This window comes from Ranitomeya imitator, chromosome 1 (assembly GCF_032444005.1).
Source record: "Ranitomeya imitator isolate aRanImi1 chromosome 1, aRanImi1.pri, whole genome shotgun sequence".
Taxonomy (NCBI): Eukaryota; Metazoa; Chordata; class Amphibia; order Anura; family Dendrobatidae; genus Ranitomeya; species Ranitomeya imitator.
Window position 1 is genome coordinate 647,656,157 of NC_091282.1, and position 26,151 is coordinate 647,682,307.

Sequence of the window (26,151 nt, forward strand, 5' to 3'; positions counted from 1 at the left end):
GCCTGCATTTGCTGTAGGGTTACCTTTTTAACTTCGCGGAAGCCTTTCAACATTTGCAGGGTTTTTTGTATTTTATCCTCCGGTAAGCGGAACACCATCCTGTTGGTATCTATTTCAATGCCCAGAAAGGGCAATACATTACATGGACCCTCCGTTTTCTCCGGTGACAAGGGCACGCCGAATTTGAGAGATATGGATTTGAATTTTTCTAGTAGATCGAAGCAGAGTTTAGAATTTCTGGGGCCGACGAACAGGAAATCGTCGAGGTAGTGAATTAGGGATTTACTGCCCGTCTCGTACCGAACTACCCAATCTAGGAAGGTGCTGAACAGCTCGAAATAGTGACATGAGATGGAACATCCCATCGGGAGGCACATGTCGAAGTAATAGTATTGGTCCACTTTGCAGCCCAGAAGGTGGAAACATTCGGGGTGCACGGGTAGTAAACGGAATGCCGATTCAATGTCGGATTTGGCTAGCAGGGCGCCGGTCCCGGCTGCCCGCACTAATTCAACCGCCTTATCAAAAGACGCGTATGAGACAGAAGCTTCTTCTGGGGTGATTGCATCGTTAACCGAATCGCCCTTTGGGTGGGATAAATGATGGATTAGGCGGTATTTACCGGGTTCCTTTTTTGGTATTATGCCTAACGGTGATATTTTAATGTTTTTTGAAGGGGAGCGACGTAAAGGGGCCTGCTACCCTACCCAATTCTACCTCCTTTTCAATTTTTTGCCTAAGAATTTTGGGGAATTCGCGAGCTGATTTAAGGTTATCGGATAGGGTTGGCGTTCTTGTTAGCCTAAAGGGTATAAAGAAACCGTCGGTGAATCCCGCCTGCAGCTGCTGAGCCGCTTTCTTATTGGGGTAGAGCTTTAGCCAGGGGGCCATCGCGGTTACGCTCACTGGGGTTCTGCCTTGTAGGCCCTTTGTATGTCTGACGAGTGCACCTTGATGCTTGGTGTCCCCCCCCCGCAAGCGGAGCATTCGTGTCTGAATTTGCATAGCGCGTGGAAATGGCAGTTTCCCTCGTTATATAGCCAGCAGGCCCCGGGTTTTCGCACGACCACTGAGTTCTGACCTGCGGCTCCGGAGTAATGAGTGGTCGTGGCTGAAAAGGGGGGCTGCTTTTGAGACAACATCATACGCAACCACACGTCTGTCGCTTTTACCCCCCAGCCTAGATCGGGCTGTAGGGCCAGACGCCTGCGGAACTCTTCGTCGTACCGTCGCCAGGCTGAACCGCCGTGCGACTTGTATGAACTATATATCATGTCCTGATATATAAACAATTCCGAGCAGCGTTCCGGATGTTTCTGGCCCATAATACAGCCCAATACTGCGAAGGCCTGGAGCCAATTATTCATGGTTAGAGCAATTTTCGATCTCCCCCTATCAAAACCCCTATCGTTAGCTCTATCCACCGTTTGTTGGTCGGCTGATAACAGCGACCATATATCTATGTAATCGTTGCTCCATATCTTCAGTCTAGTTTCCTGATCTATATGAGCGCCTAGCGGACTGATCCCGCAGAAGAAGGCGTCTTTGTGTAGGTTAGCGGATTGTGGTGTTGTGTTGTTCACCACATTTCCCCTTGCCTGAGATAATTGTAGGATTATCTCCTTTAACGCTGAAGTTAGCTCCATTTCCTTTACATTAACCCCGTAGCGTAACGTTTCCTCGCTATCCTTGGTACACTCACCGCTGTGTGACCCTGGACGAGTGGACACCGATCCTGGAGGAACCCCCGCAGATGTTGACGGGGGGATGTCGCAGGACGGGGAAACTCTGGCTCCCGCTACAGCGTGGGACTGGCCGATGTGCTGGCCGATGCACTGAGTATCGTGCGTTGGAGCCCGATTACTACCACATAGTGGCGGATTAATGGCTCTCTCTTCAGCGACTGCGCGGTGGTAGTTGTGGCTGGAAGCCGCGGGGGATTGTTCTCCCCGGCTGAAAGCCCTAGAGGGTGCCCGCGATTTAGAGGACTTGCCACGTGCACGATGACTCCTATCCGGACTTAGCAATACCTCGGACCCCTCGGATGTTGCTGATGACGGCCATCCTGTGGCCCGGGATCTGCGGCGGCTCCTATGGGAGTTGCGTCTGCGGCGGTGACGGGAGGGGCGTTTAGAGGAGTGTCGGGAACGGCGCCGGGAGTTATCGGAGGAAGATTGGAAGGACGTGCGGCGTCTACGCCTTCGTCCGCCGTTGTTATCCGGTGCAATGGGGGGGATTCTATCAGTAGACAGAGGGGGATAATTGGCCGTAGATGGTCCTGTAGCGCTAATCGGAAGGGGGGGCGTCAGGAGGTAACCATATTCCTCCCCATTGCTGGGATTTGACGGGGCGGTGGTACACGGAAGCTTTTTATTAAGATTTTGGGCAGTGTGGGGAGGTGATAATGTGTCTGTGCTTGGTGCGTTTACTGAGAAGTCGCCGTGATTCCCACTGCGCGGCTGTTGAGCGCCTTGCTCGGTCCCATGGGACCGAACAACGCGCTCTTCAGCCGCCCTGTGACCTATCTGGCCTGACCCCTGATACCCCCGTACAGGCATCAGTGCTGCGCCTGCCGGGGGTAAGCTGGAGGTCACGCCAGGTGATAAATGAGCACGCTGATCGGTCGAGTTTGACCGAACAGCGCGCTCTGGGGAACATGAAGTGTTAAAGCCAAGCCCCAGGTTACCCCCTGCGGGCGATGTATATGTGCCCGCAGGGAAGGCAACCGAGGACTGACCAGCGCTGTGTTCAGCGCTGATCTGCGGTGACCGGAAGTGGCTGGGCGGGGACCGGAAGTGGCTGGGCGGAGCCTCCCCAGCACTCCGAGCGGTGCCCGAGGCCTCCGGAAGACGCCTGCAGCTGCGAGGCGGAGAGGCCCTCCCATCCCCGACCTGGAGCCGCTCCGGGGCGCAGGGTAAGCGGGCAGATCGCCTGCCACCCGGCGCCACCACCGGCCTCTCCGGAGCGGCCGGGGAAGGGGGCGACACCGCCCGCCGCCGGGCGCCGCCCGATGAAGCCCCGCACAGCCGGGACGGAGCAACCGGCGCCGGCTGCCCATCGCTGCCCTCCGCCCCCCCCGGAGTCCGGACAAGAGCCGGCGAGGAGACGCCGGCCACCCTCCGACGGGTGCGACGCCCGGCTCTCCCCCGCCGCCTTCGAGAGGCCCCCTGACCATCTACAGCCGAGGGCCCCGATACCGGCAGCGGCACAGAGAGGGGCCCCTGCCCAGCGATCGGGGCCGGACCAAACGACGGACCACAGGGTGCTCCCGAAGGTATTGGAGGTGAGCTAGGCCTGAGGGGGGCCGAGGGCGGAGGGGTGAGGGAGAACATCCCTGGAGAAGGGATACTGGGGGACGGACCTAGGGGACCAGAGGGCGACGGGGAAATGGGGGACGAACCTACTGGACCTGGGGACGAAGGGGTAATGAAGGACGGACCTATGGGGGCAGGGGACGAAGGGGTGAGAAAAGACAAAGCGGGGTCGGGAGAAGGCCCAGGGAGGTGAGCCCTGAGGCCGGTAAGGATGGCCTGAAGCCAGTGCTCACCTCTCTGTTCCAATCCTTTCCGCAGGGCCTCGACCAGGGGGTCCGACATTACAACAGGGATGCAGGGACAAAAGCTTCCAGGTGTCCTGCCGGGAGTGAAAGAGAAAGTTTGCGGCCGGACACCTGGATTTAACCCCTGTAGGAGTGGCCGTAGGACCCCTCCCCTCTAGTGCCCACTGGCCGGCTGGGGGTCTTCCAATTAGTGCATCACTAAGGGGGGAGTGATGCTTAATCAGTACCGCGTCTGCCATGGCGCCGTATGTACAGCTAATACCTACAATGATGCTGTATGTACAGCTAATATCTACAAAGATGCTGTATGTACAGCTAATACCTACAATGACTCCGGATGTACAGCTAATATCTACAATGACGCCGTATGTACAGCTAATATCTACAATGACCCCGTATGTACAGCTAATATCTACAATGACTCCGTATGTACAGCTAATATCTACAATGACACCGGATGTACAGCTAATATCTACAATGATGCCGTATGTACAGCTAATATCTACAATGACGCCGTATGTACAGCTAATATCTACAATGACGCCATATGTACAGCTAATATCTACAATGACGCATTATGTACAGCTATTATCTACAATGACCCCGTATCTACAGCTAATATCTACAATGACGCTGTATGTACAGCTAATACCTACAATGACGCCGTATGTACAGCTAATACCTACAATGACTCCGGATGTACAGCTAATATCTACAATGACCCCGGATGTACAGCTAATATCTACAATGACACCGTATGTACAGCTAATACCTACAATGACCCCGGATGTACAGCTAATATCTACAATGACACCGGATGTACAGCTATCTACAATGATGCCGTATGTACAGCTATTATCTACAATGACATCGTATGTACAGCTAATATCTACAATGACGCGGTCTGTACAGCCGATACCTACAATGACACCGGATGTACAGCTATTATTTACAATGACTCCGGATGTATAGCTAATATCTACAATGACGTCGTATGTACAGCTAATATCTACAATGACACCGGATGTACAGCTAATATCTACAATGATGCCGTATGTACAGCTAATATCTACAATGACGCCGTATGTACAGCTAATATCTGCAATGACGCCGTATGTACAGCTAATACCTACAATGACACCGTATGTACAGCTAATATCTACAATGACCCCGGATGTACAGCTAATATCTACAATGACACCGGATGTACAGCTAATATCTACCATGATGCCGTATGTACAGCTATTATCTACAATGACGTCGTATGTACAGCTAATATCTACAATGACGCCGTCTGTACAGCTAATATCTACAATGACGCCATCTGTACAGCCGATACCTACAATGACGCCGTATGTACAGCTAATATCTACAATGACGCCGTATGTACAGCTAATATCTACAATGACACCGTCTGTACAGCCGATACCTACAATGACACCGGATGTACAGCTATTATCTACAATGACACTGTATGTACAGCTATTATCTACAATGACGCCGTATGTACAGCTAATACCTACAATGACGCCGTATATACAGCTAATATCTACAATGAGGCCGTATGTACAGCTATTATCTACAATGACCCCCTATCTACAGCTAATATCTACAATGACGCCGTATGTACAGCTAATACCTACAATGCCGCCGTCTGTACAACTAATATCTACAATGACGCCGTCTGTACAGCCGATACCTACAATGACGCCGTATATATAGCTAATATCTACAATGACGCCGTATGCACAGCTAATATCTACAATGAGGCCGTATGTACAGCTATTATCTACAATGACCCCCTATCTACAGCTAATATCTACAATGACGCCGTATGTACAGCTAATACCTACAATGACTCTGGATGTATAGCTAATATCTACAATGACGCCGTATGTACAGCTAGTATCTACAATGACACCGTATGTACAGCTAATATCTACAATGACGCCATCTGTACAGCTAATATCTACAATGACGCCGTCTGTACAGCCGATACATACAATGACGCCGTATGTACAGCTAATATCTATAATGACGCTGTATGTACAGCTAATATCTACAATGAGGCCGTATGCACAGCTATTATCTACAATGACCCCGTATCTACAGCTAATATCTACAATGACACCGTATGTACAGCTAATACCTACAATGACCCCGGATGTATAGCTAATATCTACAATGACACCGTATATACAGCTAATATCTAAAATGACGCCGTATGTACAGTTAATATCTACAATGACGCCGTATGTACAGCTATTATCTACAACAGGGGTCCCCAACTCCAGTCCTCAAGGCCCACCAACAGGTCATGTTTTCAGGATTTTCTTAGTCTTGCCCAGGTAATAATTGCATCACCTGTGCAATGCAAAGGAAATCCTGAAAACATGACCTGTTGGTGGGCCTTGAGGACTGGAGTTGGGGACCCCTGATCTACAATGACCCCGTATGTACAGCTAATATCTACAATGACGCCGTATGTACAGCTAATACCTACAATGACCCTGGATCTATAGCTAATATCTACAATGACACCGTATATACAGCTAATATCTACAATTACGCCGTATGTACAGTTAATATCTACAATGACGCCGTATGTACAGCTATTATCTACAATGACCCCGTATGTACAGCTAATATCTACAATGACACCATATGTACAGCTAATATCTACAATGACGCCGTATGTACAGCTAATATCTACAATGACGCCGTCTGTACAGCCGATACCTACAATGACGCCGTATGTACAGCTAATATCTACAATGACGCCGTATGTACAGCTATTATCTACAATGACCCCGTATGTACAGCTAATATCTACAATGACACTGTATGTACAGCTAATACCTACAATTACTCCGAATGTACAGCTAATATCTGCAATGACGCCGTATGTACAGCTAATACCTACAATGATGCCGTATGTACAGCTAATATCTACAATGACGCCGTATGTACAGCTAATATCTACAATGACGTCGTATGTACAGCTATTATCTACAATGACCCCGTATCTACAGCTAATATCTACAATGACGCTGTATGTACAGCTAATACCTACAATGACGCCGTATGTACAGCTAATACCTACAATGACTCCGGATGTACAGCTAATATCTACAATGACCCCGGATGTACAGCTAATATCTACAATGACACCGTATGTACAGCTAATATCTACAATGACCCGGGATGTACAGCTAATATCTACAATGACACCGGATGTACAGCTAATATCTACAATGACACCGGATGTACAGCTAATATCTACAATGATGCCGTATGTACAGCTAATATCTACAATGACGCCGTATGTACAGCTAATATCTGCAATGACGCCGTATGTACAGCTAATACCTACAATGACACCGTATGTACAGCTAATATCTACAATGACCCCGGATGTACAGCTAATATCTACAATGACACCGGATGTACAGCTAATATCTACCATGATGCCGTATGTACAGCTAATATCTACAATGACGCCGTCTGTTCAGCCGATACCTACAATGACACCGGATGTACAGCTATTATTTACAATGACACCGTATGTACAGCTATTATCTACAATGAGGCCGTATGTACAGCTAATACCTGCAATGACGCCGTCTGTACAGCTAATATCTACAATGACGCCATCTGTACAGCCGATACCTACAATGACGCCGTATGTACAGCTAATATCTACAATGACGCCGTATGTACAGCTAATATCTACAATGACACCGTCTGTACAGCCGATACCTACAATGACACCGGATGTACAGCTATTATCTACAATGACACTGTATGTACAGCTATTATCTACAATGACGCCGTATGTACAGCTAATACCTACAATGACGCCGTATATACAGCTAATATCTACAATGAGGCCGTATGTACAGCTATTATCTACAATGATCCCCTATCTACAGCTAATATCTACAATGACGCCGTATGTACAGCTAATATCTACAATGTCGCCGTCTGTACAGCTAATATCTACAATGACGCCGTCTGTACAGCCGATACCTACAATGACGCCGTATATATAGCTAATATCTACAATGACGCCGTATGCACAGCTAATATCTACAATGAGGCCATATGTACAGCTATTATCTACAATGACCCCCTATCTGCAGCTAATATCTACAATGACGCCGTATGTACAGCTAATACCTACAATGACCCCGGATGTATAGCTAATATCTACAATGACGCCGTATGTACAGCTAGTATCTACAATGACACCGTATGTACAGCTAATATCTACAATGACGCCATCTGTACAGCTAATATCTACAATGATGCCGTCTGTACAGCCGATACATGCAATGACGCCGTATGTACAGCTAATATCTACAATGACGCTGTATGTACAGCTAATATCTACAATGAGGCCGTATGCACAGCTATTATCTACAATGACCCCGTATCTACAGCTAATATCTACAATGACGCCGTATGTACAGCTAATACCTACAATGACCCTGGATGTATAGCTAATATCTACAATGACACCGTATATACAGCTAATATCTACAATTACGCCGTATGTACAGTTAATATCTACAATGACGCCGTATGTACAGCTATTATCTACAATGACCACGTATGTACAGCTAATATCTACAATGACACCGTATGTACAGCTAATATCTACAATGACGCCGTATGTACAGCTAATATCTACAATGACGCCGTCTGTACAGCCGATACCTACAATGACGCTGTATGTACAGCTAATATCTACAATGACGCCGTATGTACAGCTATTATCTACAATGACCCCGTAAGTACAGCTAATATCTACAATGACACTGTATGTACAGCTAATACCGACAATTACTCCGAATGTACAGCTAATATCTGCAATGACGCCGTATGTACAGCTAATACCTACAATGATGCCGTATGTACAGTTAATATCTACAATGACGCCGTATGTACAGCTAATATCTACAATGACGCCGTATGTACAGCTATTATCTACAATGACCCCGTATCTACAGCTAATATCTACAATGACGCTGTATGTACAGCAAAATACTTACAATGACGCCGTATGTACAGCTAATACCTACAATGACTCCGGATGTACAGCTAATATCTACAATGACCCCGGATGTACAGCTAATATCTACAATGACACCGTATGTACAGCTAATATCTACAATGACCCCGGATGTACAGCTAATATCTACAATGACACCGGATGTACAGCTAATATCTACAATGATGCCGTATGTACAGCTATTATCTACAATGACGTCGTATGTACAGCTAATATCTACAATGACGCGGTCTGTACAGCCGATACCTACAATGACACCGGATGTACAGCTATTATTTACAATGACTCCGGATGTATAGCTAATATCTACAATGACGCCGTATGTACAGCTAATATCTACAATGACACCGGATGTACAGCTAATATCTACAATGATGCCGTATCTACAGCTAATATCTACAATGACGCCGTATGTACAGCTAATATCTGCAATGACGCCGTATGTACAGCTAATACCTACAATGACACCGTATGTACAGCTAATATCTACAATGACCCCGGATGTACAGCTAATATCTACAATGACACCGGATGTACAGCTAATATCTACCATGATGCCGTATGTACAGCTATTATCTACAATGACGTCGTATGTACAGCTAATATCTACAATGACGCCGTCTGTACAGCCGATACCTACAATGACACAGGATGTACAGCTATTATTTACAATGACACCGTATTCACAGCTATTATCTACAATGAGGCCGTATGTACAGCTAATACCTACAATGACGCCGTCTGTACAGCTAATATCTACAATGACGCCATCTGTACAGCCGATACCTACAATGACGCCGTATGTACAGCTAATATCTACAATGACGCCGTATGTACAGCTAATATCTACAATGACACCGTCTGTACAGCCGATACCTACAATGACACCGGATGTACAGCTATTATCTACAATGACACTGTATGTACAGCTATTATCTACAATGACGCCGTATGTACAGCTAATACCTACAATGACGCCGTATATACAGCTAATATCTACAATGAGGCCGTATGTACAGCTATTATCTACAATGACCCCCTATCTACAGCTAATATCTACAATGACGCCGCATGTACAGCTAATACCTACAATGTCGCCGTCTGTACAGCTAATATCTACAATGACGCCGTCTGTACAGCCGATACCTACAATGACGCCGTATATATAGCTAATATCTACAATGACGCCGTATGCACAGCTAATATCTACAATGAGGCCGTATGTACAGCTATTATCTACAATGACCCCCTATCTACAGCTAATATCTACAATGACGCCTTATGTACAGCTAATACCTACAATGACCCCGGATGTATAGCTAATATCTACAATGACGCCGTATGTACAGCTAGTGTTTACAATGACACCGTATGTACAGCTAATATCTACAATGACGCCATCTGTACAGCTAATATCTACAATGACGCCGTCTGTACAGCGGATACCTACAATGACGCCGTATGTACAGCTAATATCTACAATGACGCTGTATGTACAGCTAATATCTACAATGAGGCTGTATGCACAGCTATTATCTACAATGACCCCGTATCTACAGCTAATATCTACAATGACACCGTATGTACAGCTAATACCTACAATGACCCCGGATGTATAGCTAATATCTACAATGACACCGTATAAACAGCTAATATCTAAAATGACGCCGTATGTACAGTTAATATCTACAATGACCCCGTATGTACAGCTAATATCTACAATGACGCCGTATGTACAGCTAATATCTACAATGACCCCGGATGTACAGCTAATATCTACAATGACACCGGATGTACAGGTAATATCTACCATGATGCCGTATGTACAGCTATTATCTACAATTACGTCGTATGTACAGCTAATATCTACAATGACGCCGTCTGTACAGCCGATACCTACAATGACACAGGATGTACAGCTATTATTTACAATGACACCGTATGCACAGCTATTATCTACAATGAGGCCGTATGTACAGCTAATACCTACAATGACGCCGTCTGTACAGCTAATATCTACAATGACGCCATCTGTACAGCCGATACCTACAATGACGCCGTGTGTACAGCTAATATCTACAATGACGCCGTATGTACAGCTAATATCTACAATGACACCGTCTGTACAGCCGATACCTACAATGACACCGGATGTACAGCTATTATCTACAATGACACTGTATGTACAGCTATTATCTACAATGACGCCGTATGTACAGGTAATACCTACAATGACGCCGTATATACAGCTAATATCTACAATGAGGCCGTATGTACAGCTATTATCTACAATGACCCCCTATCTACAGCTAATATCTACAATGACGCCGCATGTACAGCTAATACCTACAATGTCGCCGTCTGTACAGCTAATATCTACAATGACGCCGTCTGTACAGCCGATACCTACAATGACGCCGTATATATAGCTAATATCTACAATGACGCCGTATGCACAGCTAATATCTACAATGAGGCCGTATGTACAGCTATTATCTACAATGACCCCCTATCTACAGCTAATATCTACAATGACGCCTTATGTACAGCTAATACCTACAATGACCCCGGATGTATAGCTAATATCTACAATGACGCCGTATGTACAGCTAGTGTCTACAATGACACCGTATGTACAGCTAATATCTACAATGACGCCATCTGTACAGCTAATATCTACAATGACGCCCTCTGTACAGCCGATACCTACAATGACGCCGTATGTACAGCTAATATCTACAATGACGCTGTATGTACAGCTAATATCTACAATGAGGCTGTATGCACAGCTATTATCTACAATGACCCCGTATCTACAGCTAATATCTACAATGACACCGTATGTACAGCTAATACCTACAATGACCCCGGATGTATAGCTAATATCTACAATGACACCGTATAAACAGCTAATATCTAAAATGACGCCATATGTACAGTTAATATCTACAATGACCCCGTATGTACAGCTAATATCTACAATGACGCCGTATGTACAGCTAATATCTACAATGACGCCGTATGTACAGCTAATACCTACAATGACCCTGGATGTATAGCTAATATCTACAATGACACCGTATATACAGCTAATATCTACAATTACGCCGTATGTACAGTTAATATCTACAATTACACCGTATGTACAGCTATTATCTACAATGACCCCGTATGTACAGCTAATATCTACAATGACACCGTATGTACAGCTAATATCTACAATGACGCCGTATGTACAGCTAATATTTACAATGACGCCGTCTGTACAGCCGATACCTACAATGACGCCGTATGTACAGCTAATATCTACAATGACGCCGTATGTACAGCTATTATCTACAATGACCCCGTATGTACAGCTAATATCTACAATGACACTGTATGTACAGCTAATACCTACAATTACTCCGAATGTACAGCTAATATCTGCAATGACGCCGTATGTACAGCTAATACCTACAATGATGCCGTATGTACAGCTAATATCTACAATGAAGCCGTATGTACAGCTAATATCTACAATGACGCCGTATGTACAGCTAATATCTACAATGACGCCGTATGTACAGCTAATATCTACAATGACCCCGTATCTACAGCTAATATCTACAATGACGCTGTATGTACAGCTAATACCTACAATGACGCCGTATGTACAGCTAATATCTACAATGACGCCGTATGTACAGCTAATACCTACAATGACCCCGGATGTATAGTTAATATCTACAATGACACCGTATATACAGCTAATATAACTGGCTTAGTGATAGAAAGCAGAGGGTGGTTATAAATGGTATAGTCTCTAACTGGGTCGCTGTGACCAGTGGGGTACCGCAGGGGTCAGTATTGGGACCTGTTCTCTTCAACATATTCATTAATGATCTGGTAGAAGGTTTACACAGTAAAATATCGATATTTGCAGATGATACAAAACTATGTAAAGCAGTTAATACAAGAGAAGATAGTATTCTGCTACAGATGGATCTGGATAAGTTGGAAACTTGGGCTGAAAGGTGGCAGATGAGGTTTAACAATGATAAATGTAAGGTTATACACATGGGAAGAGGGAATCAATATCACCATTACACACTGAACGGGAAACCACTGGGTAAATCTGACAGGGAGAAGGACTTGGGGATCCTAGTTAATGATAAACTTACCTGGAGCAGCCAGTGCCAGGCAGCAGCTGCCAAGGCAAACAGGATCATGGGGTGCATTAAAAGAGGTCTGGATACACATGATGAGAGCATTATACTGCCTCTGTACAAATCCCTAGTTAGACCGCACATGGAGTACTGTGTCCAGTTTTGGGCACCGGTGCTCAGGAAGGATATAATGGAACTAGAGAGAGTACAAAGGAGGGCAACAAAATTAATAAAGGGGATGGGAGAACTACAATACCCAGATAGATTAGCGAAATTAGGATTATTTAGTCTAGAAAAAAGACGACTGAGGGGCGATCTAATAACCATGTATAAGTATATAAGGGGACAATACAAATATCTCGCTGAGGATCTGTTTATACCAAGGAAGGTGACGGGCACAAGGGGGCATTCTTTGCGTCTGGAGGAGAGAAGGTTTTTCCACCAACATAGAAGAGGATTCTTTACTGTTAGGGCAGTGAGAATCTGGAATTGCTTGCCTGAGGAGGTGGTGATGGCGAACTCAGTCGAGGGGTTCAAGAGAGGCCTGGATGTCTTCCTGGAGCAGAACAATATTGTATCATACAATTATTAGGTTCTGTAGAAGGACGTAGATCTGGGTATTTATTATGATGGAATATAGGCTGAACTGGATGGACAAATGTCTTTTTTCGGCCTTACTAACCATGTTACCATGTTACCATGTTACCAATATCTACAATGACGCCGTATGTACAGTTAATATCTACAATGATGCCGTATGTACAGCTATTATCTACAATGACCCCATATGTACAGCTAATATCTACAATGACGCCGTATGTACAGCTAATATTTACAATGACGCCGTATGTACAGCTAATATCTACAATGACACCGTCTGTACAGCCGATACCTACAATGACGCCGTATGTACAGCTAATATCTACAATGACGCCATATGTACAGCTATTATCTACAATGACCCCGTATGTACAGCTAATATCTACAATTACTCCGAATGTACAGCTAATATCTGCAATGACACCGTATGTACAGCTAATACCTACAATGATGCCGTATGTACAGCTAATATCTACAATGACGCCGTATGTACAGCTAATATCTACAATGACGCCGTATGTACAGCTAATATCTACAATGACGCCGTATGTACAGCTAATATCTACAATGACCCCGTATCTACAGCTAATATCTACAATGACGCTGTATGTACAGCTAATACCTACAATGACGCCGTATGTACAGCTAATATCTACAATGACACCGTATGTACAGCTAATATCTACAATGACGCCGTATGTACAGATAATATCTACAATGACGCCGTATGTACAGCTAATATCTACAATGACGCCGTATGTACAGCTATTATCTACAATGACCCCGTATTTACAGCTAATATCTACAATGACGCTGTATGTACAGCTAATACCTACAATGACGCCGTATGTACAGCTAATATCTACAATGACGCTGAATGTACAGCTAATACCTACAATGACTTCGGATGTATAGCTAATATCTACAAAGACGCCGTATGTACAGCTAATATCTACAATGACCCCGTATTTACAGCTAATATCTACAATGATGCCGTATGTACAGCTAATATCTACAATGACGCCGTATGTGCAGCTAATATCTACAATGACGCCGTATGTACAGCTAATACCTACAATGACACCGTATGTACAGCTAATATCTACAATGACCCTGGATGTACTGCTAATATCTACAATGACACCGGATGTACAGCTAATATCTACAATGATGCCGTATGTACAGCTATTATCTACAAAGACGTCGTATGTACAGCTAATATCTACAATGATGCCGTCTGTACAGCCGATACCTACAATGACACCGGATGTACAGCTATTATTTACAATGACAGCGTATGTACAGCTATTATCTACAATGACCCTGTATCTACAGCTAATATCTACAATGACGCTGTATGTACAGCTAATACCTACAATGAAGTCGTATGTACAGCTAATATCTACAATGATGCCGTATGTACAGCTAATATCTACAATGACGCCGTATGTACAGCTAATACCTACAATGATGCTGTATGTACAGCTAATATCTACAATGACGCCGTATGTACAGCTAATATCTACAATGACGCCGTATGTACAGCTAATATCTACAATGACGCTGAATGTACAGCTAATACCTACAATGACTCCGGATGTATAGCTAATATCTACAATGACGCCGTATGTACAGCTAATATCTACAATGACACCGGATGTACAGCTAATATCTACAATGATGCCGTATGTACAGCTAATATCTACAATGACGCCGTATGTACAGCTAAAATCTACAATGACGCCGTATGTACAGCTAATATCTACAATGACCCCGTATGTATAGCTAATATCTACAATGACGCCGTATGTACAGCTAATATCTACAATGACACCGGATGTATAGCTAATATCTACAATGATGCCGTATGTACAGCTAATATCTACAATGACCCTGGATGTACAGCTAATATCTACAATGACACCGGATGTACAGCTAATATCTACAATGATGCCGTATGTACAGCTATTATCTACAATGACGTCGTATGTACAGCTAATATCTACAATGACGCCGTCTGTACAGCCAATATCTACAATGACACCGGATGTACAGCTATTATTTACAATGACACCGTATGTACAGCTATTATCTACAATGACCCCGTATCTACAGCTAATATCTACAATGACGCTGTATGTACAGCTAATACCTACAATGACGTCGTATGTACAGCTAATATCTACAATGATGCCGTATGTACAGTTAATATCTACAATAACACCGTATGTACAGCTAATACCTACAATGATGCTGTATGTACAGCTAATATCTACAATGACGCCGTATGTGCAGCAAATATCTACAAAGACGCTGTATGTACAGCTAATACCTACAATGACTCCGGATGTACAGCTAATATCTACAATGACGCCGTATGTACAGCTAATATCTACAATGACCCCGTATGTACAGCTAATATCTACAATGACGCCGTATGTACAGCTAATATCTACAATGACACCGGATGTACAGCTAATATCTACAATGATGCCGTATGTACAGCTAATATCTACAATGACGCCGTATGTACAGCTAATATCTACAATGACGCCGTATGTACAGCTAATATCTACAATGACGCTGAATGTACAGCTAATACCTGCAATGACTCTGGATGTATAGCTAATATCTACAATGACGCCGTATGTACAGGTAATATCTACAATGACACCGGATGTACAGCTAATATCTACAATGATGCCGTATGTACAGCTAATATCTACAATGACGCCGTATGTACAGCTAATATCTACAATGACGCCGTATGTACAGCTAATACCTACAATGACACCGTATGTACAGCTAATATCTACAATGACCCCAGATGTACAGCTAATATCTACAATGACACCGGATGTACAGCTAATATCTACAATGATGCCGTATGTACAGCTATTATCTACAATGACGTCGTATGTACAGCTAATATCTACAATGACGCCGTCTGTACAGCCGATACCTACAATGACACCGGATGTACAGCTATTATTTACAATGACACCGTATGTACAGCTAATACCTACAATGACGCCATCTGTACAGCTAATATCTACAATGACGCCATCTGTACAGCCGATACCTACAATGACGCCGTATGTACAGCTAATATCTACAATGAAGCCGTATGTACAGCTAATATCTGCAATGTCGCCGTCTGTACAGCTAATATCTACAAAGACGCCGTCTGTACAGCCGATACCTACAATGACGCCGTATATACAGCTAATATCTACAATGACGCCGTATGTACAGCTAATATCTACAATGAGGCCGTATGTACAGCTATTATCTACAATGACCACCTATCTACAGCTAATATCTACAATGACGCCGTATGTACAGCTAATACCTACAATGACCCCGGATGTATAGCTAATATCTACAATGATGCCGTATGTACAGCTAATATCTACAATGACACCGTATGTACAGCTATTATCTACAATGACGCCGTATGTACAGCTAATACCTACAATGACGCCATCTGTACAGCTAATATCTACAATGACGCCGTCTGTACAGCCGATACCTACAATGACGCCTTATGTACAGCTAATATCTACAATGACGCTGTATGTACAGCTAATATCTACAATGAGGCCGTATGCACAGCTATTATCTACAATGACCCCGTATCTACAGCTAATATCTACAATGACGCCGTATGTACAGCTAATTCCTACAATGACCCCGGAATTATAGCTAATATCTACAATGACACCGTATATACAGCTAATATCTACAATGACGCCGTATGTACAGCTAATATCTACAATGACGCCATATGTACGGCTAATATTTACAATGACGCCTCATGTACAGCTAATATCTACAATGACGCCGTATGTACTGCTAATACCTACAATGACGCCGTCTGTACAGCTAATATCTACAATGACACCGTCTGTACAGCCGATACCTACAATGACGCCGTATGTACAGCTAATATCTACAATGACGCCGTATGTACAGCTAATATCTACAATGACGCCGTATGTACAGCTAATATCTACAATGACACCGTCTGTACAGCCGATACCTACAATGACTCCGGATGTACAGCTATTATCTACAATGACACTGTATGTACAGCTATTATCTACAATGACGCCGTATGTACAGCTAATACCTACAATGACGCCGTCTGTACAGCTAATATCTACAATGACGCCGTCTGTACAGCCGATACCTACAATGACGCCGTATGTACAGCTAATATCTACAATGATCCCGGATGTACAGCTAATATCTACAATGACGCCGTATGTACAGCTAATACCTACAATGATGCCGTATGTAAAGCTAATATCTACAATGATCCCGGATGTACAGCTAATATCTACAATGACGCCGTATGTACAGCTAATACCTACAATGACGCCGTATATACAGCTAATACCTACAATGATGCCGTATGTACAGCTAATATCTACAATGACCCCGGATGTACAGCTAATATCTACAATGACGCCGTATGTACAGCTAATATCTACAATGACGCCGTATGTACAGCTAATATCTACAATGACCCCGGATGTACAGCTAATATCTACAATGACGCCGTATGTACAGCTAATATCTACAATGATGCCGTATGTACAGCTAATATCTACAATGACGCCGTATGTACAGCTAAAATCTACAATGACGCCGTATGTACAGCTAATATCTACAATGACCCCGTATGTATAGCTAATATCTACAATGACGCCGTATGTACAGCTAATATCTACATTGACACCGGATATATAGCTAATATCTACAATGATGCCGTATGTACAGCTAATATCTACAATGACCCTGGATGTACAGCTAATATCTACAATGACACCGGATGTACAGCTAATATCTACAATGATGCCGTATGTACAGCTATTATCTACAATGACGTCGTATGTACAGCTAATATCTACAATGACGCCGTCTGTACAGCCAATATCTACAATGACACCGGATGTACAGCTATTATTTACAATGACACCGTATGTACAGCTATTATCTACAATGACCCCGTATCTACAGCTAATATCTACAATGACGCTGTATGTACAGCTAATACCTACAATGACGTCGTATGTACAGCTAATATCTACAATGATGCCGTATGTACAGTTAATATCTACAATAACACCGTATGTACAGCTAATACCTACAATGATGCTGTATGTACAGCTAATATCTACAATGACGCCGTATGTGCAGCAAATATCTACAAAGACGCTGTATGTACAGCTAATACCTACAATGACTCCGGATGTACAGCTAATATCTACAATGACGCCGTATGTACAGCTAATATCTACAATGACCCCGTATGTACAGCTAATATCTACAATGACGCCGTATGTACAGCTAATATCTACAATGACACCGGATGTACAGCTAATATCTACAATGATGCCGTATGTACAGCTAATATCTACAATGACGCCGTATGTACAGCTAATATCTACAATGACGCCGTATGTACAGCTAATATCTACAATGACGCTGAATGTACAGCTAATACCTGCAATGACTCCGGATGTATAGCTAATATCTACAATGACGCCGTATGTACAGGTAATATCTACAATGACACCGGATGTACAGCTAATATCTACAATGATGCCGTATGTACAGCTAATATCTACAATGACGCCGTATGTACAGCTAATATCTACAATGACGCCGTATGTACAGCTAATACCTACAATGACACCGTATGTACAGCTAATATCTACAATGACCCCAGATGTACAGCTAATATCTACAATGACACCGGATGTACAGCTAATATCTACAATGATGCCGTATGTACAGCTATTATCTACAATGACGTCGTATGTACAGCTAATATCTACAATGACGCCGTCTGTACAGCCGATACCTACAATGACACCGGATGTACAGCTATTATTTACAATGACACCGTATGTACAGCTAATACCTACAATGACGCCATCTGTACAGCTAATATCTACAATGACGCCATCTGTACAGCCGATACCTACAATGACGCCGTATGTACAGCTAATATCTACAATGAAGCCGTATGTACAGCTAATATCTACAATGTCGCCGTCTGTACAGCTAATATCTACAAAGACGCCGTCTGTACAGCCGATACCTACAATGACGCCGTATATACAGCTAATATCTACAATGACGCCGTATGTACAGCTAATATCTACAATGAGGCCGTATGTACAGCTATTATCTACAATGACCACCTATCTACAGCTAATATCTACAATGACGCCGTATGTACAGCTAATACCTACAATGACCCCGGATGTATAGCTAATATCTACAATGATGCCGTATGTACAGCTAATATCTACAATGACACCGTATGTACAGCTATTATCTACAATGACGCCGTATGTACAGCTAATACCTACAATGACGCCATCTGTACAGCTAATATCTACAATGACGCCGTCTGTACAGCCGATACCTACAATGACGCCTTATGTACAGCTAATATCTACAATGACGCTGTATGTACAGCTAATATCTACAATGAGGCCGTATGCACAGCTATTATCTACAATGACCCCGTATCTACAGCTAATATCTACAATGACGCCGTATGTACAGCTAATTCCTACAATGACCCCGGAATTATAGCTAATATCTACAATGACACCGTATATACAGCTAATATCTACAATGACGCCGTATGTACAGCTAATATCTACAATGACGCCATATGTACAGCTATTATCTACAATGACCCCGTATGTACAGCTAATATCTACAATGACGCCGTTTGTACGGCTAATATTTACAATGACGCCTCATGTACAGCTAATATCTACAATGACGCCGTATGTACTGCTAATACCTACAATGACGCCGTCTGTACAGCTAATATCTACAATGACACCGTCTGTACAGCCGATACCTACAATGACGCCGTATGTACAGCTAATATCTACAATGACGCCGTATGTACAGCTAATATCTACAATGACGCCGTATGTACAGCTAATATCTACAATGACACCGTCTGTACAGCCGATACCTACAATGACTCCGGATGTACAGCTATTATCTACAATGACACTGTATGTACAGCTATTATCTACAATGACGCCGTATGTACAGCTAATACCTACAATGACGCCGTCTGTACAGCTAATATCTACAATGACGCCGTCTGTACAGCCGATACCTACAATGACGCCGTATGTACAGCTAATATCTACAATGATCCCGGATGTACAGCTAATATCTACAATGACGCCGTATGTACAGCTAATACCTACAATGATGCCGTATGTAAAGCTAATATCTACAATGATCCCGGATGTACAGCTAATATCTACAATGACGCCGTATGTACAGCTAATACCTACAATGACGCCGTATATACAGCTAATACCTACAATGATGCCGTATGTACAGCTAATATCTACAATGACCCCGGATGTACAGCTAATATCTACAATGACGCCGTATGTACAGCTAATATCTACAATGACGCCGTATGTACAGCTAATATCTACAATGACCCCGGATGTACAGCTAATATCTACAATGACGCCGTATGTACAGCTAATATCTACAATGACCCCGGATGTACAGCTAATATCTACAATGACCCCGAATGTACAACTAATATCTGCTATGACGCCATATGTACAGCTAATATCTACAATGACCCCGGATGTACAGCTTATATCTACAATGACCCCGGATGTACAGCTAATATCTACAATGACGCCATTCTGTAATGTGTATCACCGTTATGAATAAATAATAAAGGCCAAAACTCAGCAAACTTTATACGATAGCATTCAATTTTAATAGATGGGAGCAGTGGGAGATTGCAACACACAAAAAAATAAACCATAAAAAAAAACCACAAACTAAGCAGGGGGTTCGGCTTTACAGAAAATGTCAGTAAGCTTAAGAAAAAAAAATATATATATACATTACAGGGATCGTCAAACGGTGTGCTGCCTACCTGGCGCTCGAGTCCGACACATCGCTGATCGGGTGGACAGATTACTGGGAGGGGCTGGTGAGGACCCAGCGGTCATGGTGCACATTGGCACAAATGACAAAGTTAGAGGTAGGTGGAAGGTCCTTAAAGATGATTTCAGGGAATTAGGCTGCAAACTGAAAGCAAGGACCTCCAACGTGGTATTTTCCGAAATACTGGCTGTACCACGTGCCACGCCAGAGAGGCAATGGGAGAATAGGGAGGTAATACGTGGCTCAAGAATTGGTGTAGGAAGGAGGGGTTTGGGTTCCTGCAGAACTGGGCCGACTTCTCAGTTGGCTACAGGCTCTACGCTAGGGATGGGCTGCACCTCAATGGGGAAGGTGCAGCTGTGCTGGGGGAGAAAATGGCTAGAAGGTTGGAGGAGTGTTTAAACTAGGAATTGGGGGGGAGGGTATTCAATTTATAGGAGGGGAAGATAGTGCAGACAGAGACCTGGGCACAAATAAGGAAGTTGGGGGTGGCGGTGGCATGGGGGGTGGGGTTAGAACAGTTAATAATTTAAGAAATAGAGGTACAGAGAGGAACATCAAGTGCATGTATACTAATGCCAGAAGCCTCGCCAAGAAAATGGACGAATTAGAACTAATGTTGGAGCATAATTATGACATGGTGGGGAAATCTGAAACGTGGCTGGATAAGAGCCATGACTGGGCTGTTAACTTGCAGGGCTATAGTCTGTTCAGAAATGACCATACAGATAAGCGAGGGGGTGGGGTGTGTCTGTATGTAAAATCATCCTTAAAACCCATCCTGCGTGATAATATAGGTGAATTTAATGAAAATGTAGAATCCCTGTGGGTGGAGATAAGGGGAGGTGGAAAAAATAATAAATTACTGATAGGTAGGGTTGAGCGACCTTGACCTTTTTAGAGTCGAGCCGTGTTTCGCGAAACCCGACTATCTTAGAAGTCGAGTCGAGTGGAATCGGCCGATTATCGTGAAAAGTCGGGTATCGACCGAAACACGAAACCCAATGCAAGTCAATGGGGGAGCATAGTCGGCAGTGAGTGGAGGCCAGGAAAACACCTACACTGCCCATTTTAATGGCAAAAACATCCATTCTTGTTACAGAAGCTTGTCAATCGTAATTTACCTTATAATAATTGGAAGGCATTTGAAATTGGGGGTCATTTGGCTAAAGTTGTGGGGGGGTAGGGCTGGTTCAAGTAATTAGTGGGCCCAGGAAATCTGGACCACGTCACGGCAGTGGAGCAGGGAGAGGTAAGTATTTCAACTTTGCAAGTGCTGTGATCCTGAGCAAGCAGGGGGGGCCCACTCGTTGGCATTGGCACTGGCACAGGGCCCCTCAAAGTACAGCGGTGTGTTTGCACGGCGGGGGCGCCTCCCACCGGCAGCAACACTTTTGCGTACTATGGGAGGCCCTGTGCCAGTGACGTCGCCAACTAGTATTCCTCCCCCCACCTGATGAAGGAACCTGCACTTTCATCTGCACCTTCCTCTTTGTCCCCGTGTAAGGTGGTATGGTATGCGGGAAGAGGAACCTGACTTTCAGCAGGGTCACAATCTTGTTGTGTAGCGTGCACGGGGAATGTTGCGTTATGGGTCAATGTACCAGCAGACTCATCTATCACTGGCTGGGCAATGGGCAGGATGAGGAGGAAACACAGATATAGGCCCAAAGAATAAAGTTGGCTAAATGCAGTTCAAAATTGGTAACACAGGACTAACCAGGGGGCATTGCAGTGGAGGACAACTGGAATGAGAGGCTGACACAGAGAGTAGGCCCAAATCAGTAAGTAGTCGAAATGCAGTTCAAAATTGGCAACCGTAATAAACAGGCGGCACAGCTTTGTTCAGTGGAGAAGAACAGCAAGGAGTGGCAGACACCGATAGTAGACCCCAACCCAACTAGTAGGCCAAATGCAGTTTAACATTAACAACTACTTAACGAGAGCCTGAAAATGGAATTTCAGAACAGGAAACCAGGAGAACAGCAAGGAGCGGCAGACACTGTTAGTAGGCCCCAAACCAACTAGTACGCCAAATGCAGTTGTTCCATTTAACCACTATTTAACAAGAGCCTGAAGATAGAAGCTCAGGAAAGGCAACCTGGAGAACACCTTGGAGTGGAAGACACCGTCTCCACACCCCATACCCAATTTGTAGGTCTAATGCAGTGTAGATTCCAACAACTACTAAACGAGAGCATTAAGATTGAAGCAATGGAGAGGAAACCTGGGGAACACCTTGGAGTGTAACACACCGTCTCTCTACACCCCATACCCAATTTGTAGGCCTAATTTAGTGTAGTTTCCAACAAATACTAAACGAGAGCATTAAGATTGAAGCAATGGAGAGGAAACCTGGGGAACACCTTGGAGTGGAACACACCGTCTCTACACCCCATACCCAATTTGTAGGCCTAATGCAGTGTAGTTTCCAACAACTACTAAACGAGAGCATTAAGATTGAAGCAATGGAGAGGAAACCTGTTGAACACCTTGGAGTGTAACACACCGTCTCTTTACACCCCATACCCAATTGTAGGCCTAATGCAGTGTAGTTCCCAACAACTACTAAACGAGAGCATTAAGATTGAAGCAATGGAGAGGAAACCTGGGGAACACCTTGGAGTGGAACACACCGTCTCTCTACACCCCATACCCAATTTGTAGGCCTAATGCAGTGTAGTTTCCAACAACTACTAAACGAGAGCATTAAGATTGAAGCAATGGAGAGGAAACCTGGGGAACACCTTGGAGTGGAACACACCGTCTCTACACCCCATACCCAATTTGTAGGCCTAATGCAGTGTAGTTTCCAACAACTACTAAACGAGAGCATTAAGATTGAAGCAATGGAGAGGAAACCTGGGGAACACCTTGGAGTTGAACACACCGTCTCTACACCCCATACCCAATTTGTAGGCTTTATGCAGTGTAGTTTTCACCAACTACTAAACGAGAGTAGGAAGATCGAAGCAATGTGGACGAAACCTGGGGAACACCTTGGAGTGTAACACACCGTCTCTCTACACCCCATACCCAATTTGTAGGCCTAATGCAGTGTAGTTTCCAACAACTACTAAACGAGAGCATTAAGATTGAAGCAATGGAGAGGAAACCTGGGGAACTGTTGTGAATTCTGTGGCAGAGCTCCCTCCTGTGGTCACAAGTGGTACTTCGGCTGATTCTCTCTGGGAGCTTCCGTTTGTGGAGGAAAGTGGTACTGCGGCTTCTGAGTTTCCTCCCTCAGGTGATCTGGTGAGGTCGTTAGGTGCTTCTCTACTTAACTCCACCTAATGCTTTGATCCATGCTTCCTGTCAATGTTCCAGTGTTGGACTTGTTTTTCCCTGGATCATTCCTGTGGCCTGCTGCTCTGCATAGCTAAGTTCTTCTTTGCTATTTGTTTGCTATTTTTTCTGTCCAGCTTGTCTAATTGTTTTGCTGGAAGCTTTGGGACGCAAAGGGTGTACCTCCGTGCCGTTAGTTCGGTACGGAGGGTCTTTTTGCCCCCTTTGCGTGGTTTTCTTTAGGGTTTTGTGTAGACCGCAAAGTTATCTTTCCTATCCTCGCTCTGTTAAGAAAGTCGGGCCTCACTTTGCTGAATCTATTTCATCCCTACGTTTGTCTTTTCATTTTAACTCACAGTCATTATATGTGGGGGGCTGCCTTTTCCTTTGGGGTATTTCTCTGAGGCAAGGTAGGCTTATTTTCTATCTTCAGGCTAGTTAGTTTCTCAGGCTGTGCCGAGTTGCATAGGCAGAGTTAGGCGCAATCCACGGCTGCCTCTAGTGTTGTTTGGAGAGGATTAGGGATTGCGGTCTGCAGAGTTCCCACGTCTCAGAGCTCGTTCTATTATTTTGGGTTATTGTCAGATCACTGTATGTGCTCTGACCGCTATGTCCATTGTGATACTGAATTGCCTATCACAACACTCTCCATAGCTTCGATCTTCTAGCTCTCATTTAGTAGTTGTTGAAAACAACACTGCATTAGGCCTACATGTTGGGTCTGGGTTGTAGAGACGGTGTCTGCCGCTCCAAGGTGTTCTCCAGGTTGCCTCTCCATAGCTTCGATCTTCTAGCTCTCGTTTAGTAGTTGTTGAAAACAACACTGCATTAGGCCTACAAGTTGGGACTGGGTTGTAGAGACGGTGTCTTCCGCTCCAAGGTGTTCTCCAGGTTTCCTCTCCATTGCTTCGTTCTTCTAGCTCTCGTTTAGTAGTTGTTGAAAACAACACTGCATTAGGCCTACAAGTTGGGTCTGGGTTGTAGAGACGGTGTCTGCCGCTCCAAGGTGTTCTCCAGGTTTCCTCTCCATAGCTTCGATCTTCTAGCTCTCGTTTAGTAGTTGTTGAAAACAACACTGCATTAGGCCTACAAGTTGGGTCTGGGTTGTAGAGACGGTGTCTGCCGCTCCAAGGTGTTCTCCAGGTTGCCTCTCCATTGCTTCAATCTTCATGCTTGTCTTAAGTAGTTGTTGAAACAACACTACATTAGGCCTACAAGTTGGGTCTGGGTCGTAGAAACGGTGTCTGCCGCTCCAAGGTGTTCTCCAGGTTGCCACATAATCGAAGCTGCATAGAGCCTATTTTGTAATTTTATGCCTACTAAGTCTTTCTGCGGTCCCTCTTTCCAATTGTCCTCCACTGAGCCAACTTTGTGGTTTAAGACCTACTTGTAGTGTCTGGCTGCGCCACTCAGTACAGCTATCCTCTTTACAAAAAATGACCTACAATTATCTGGTTTTCAGTCTATCGGAATTTTAAAAATGCAGTTGGCCTATTAGTTGGGTTGGGGCCTTCTAT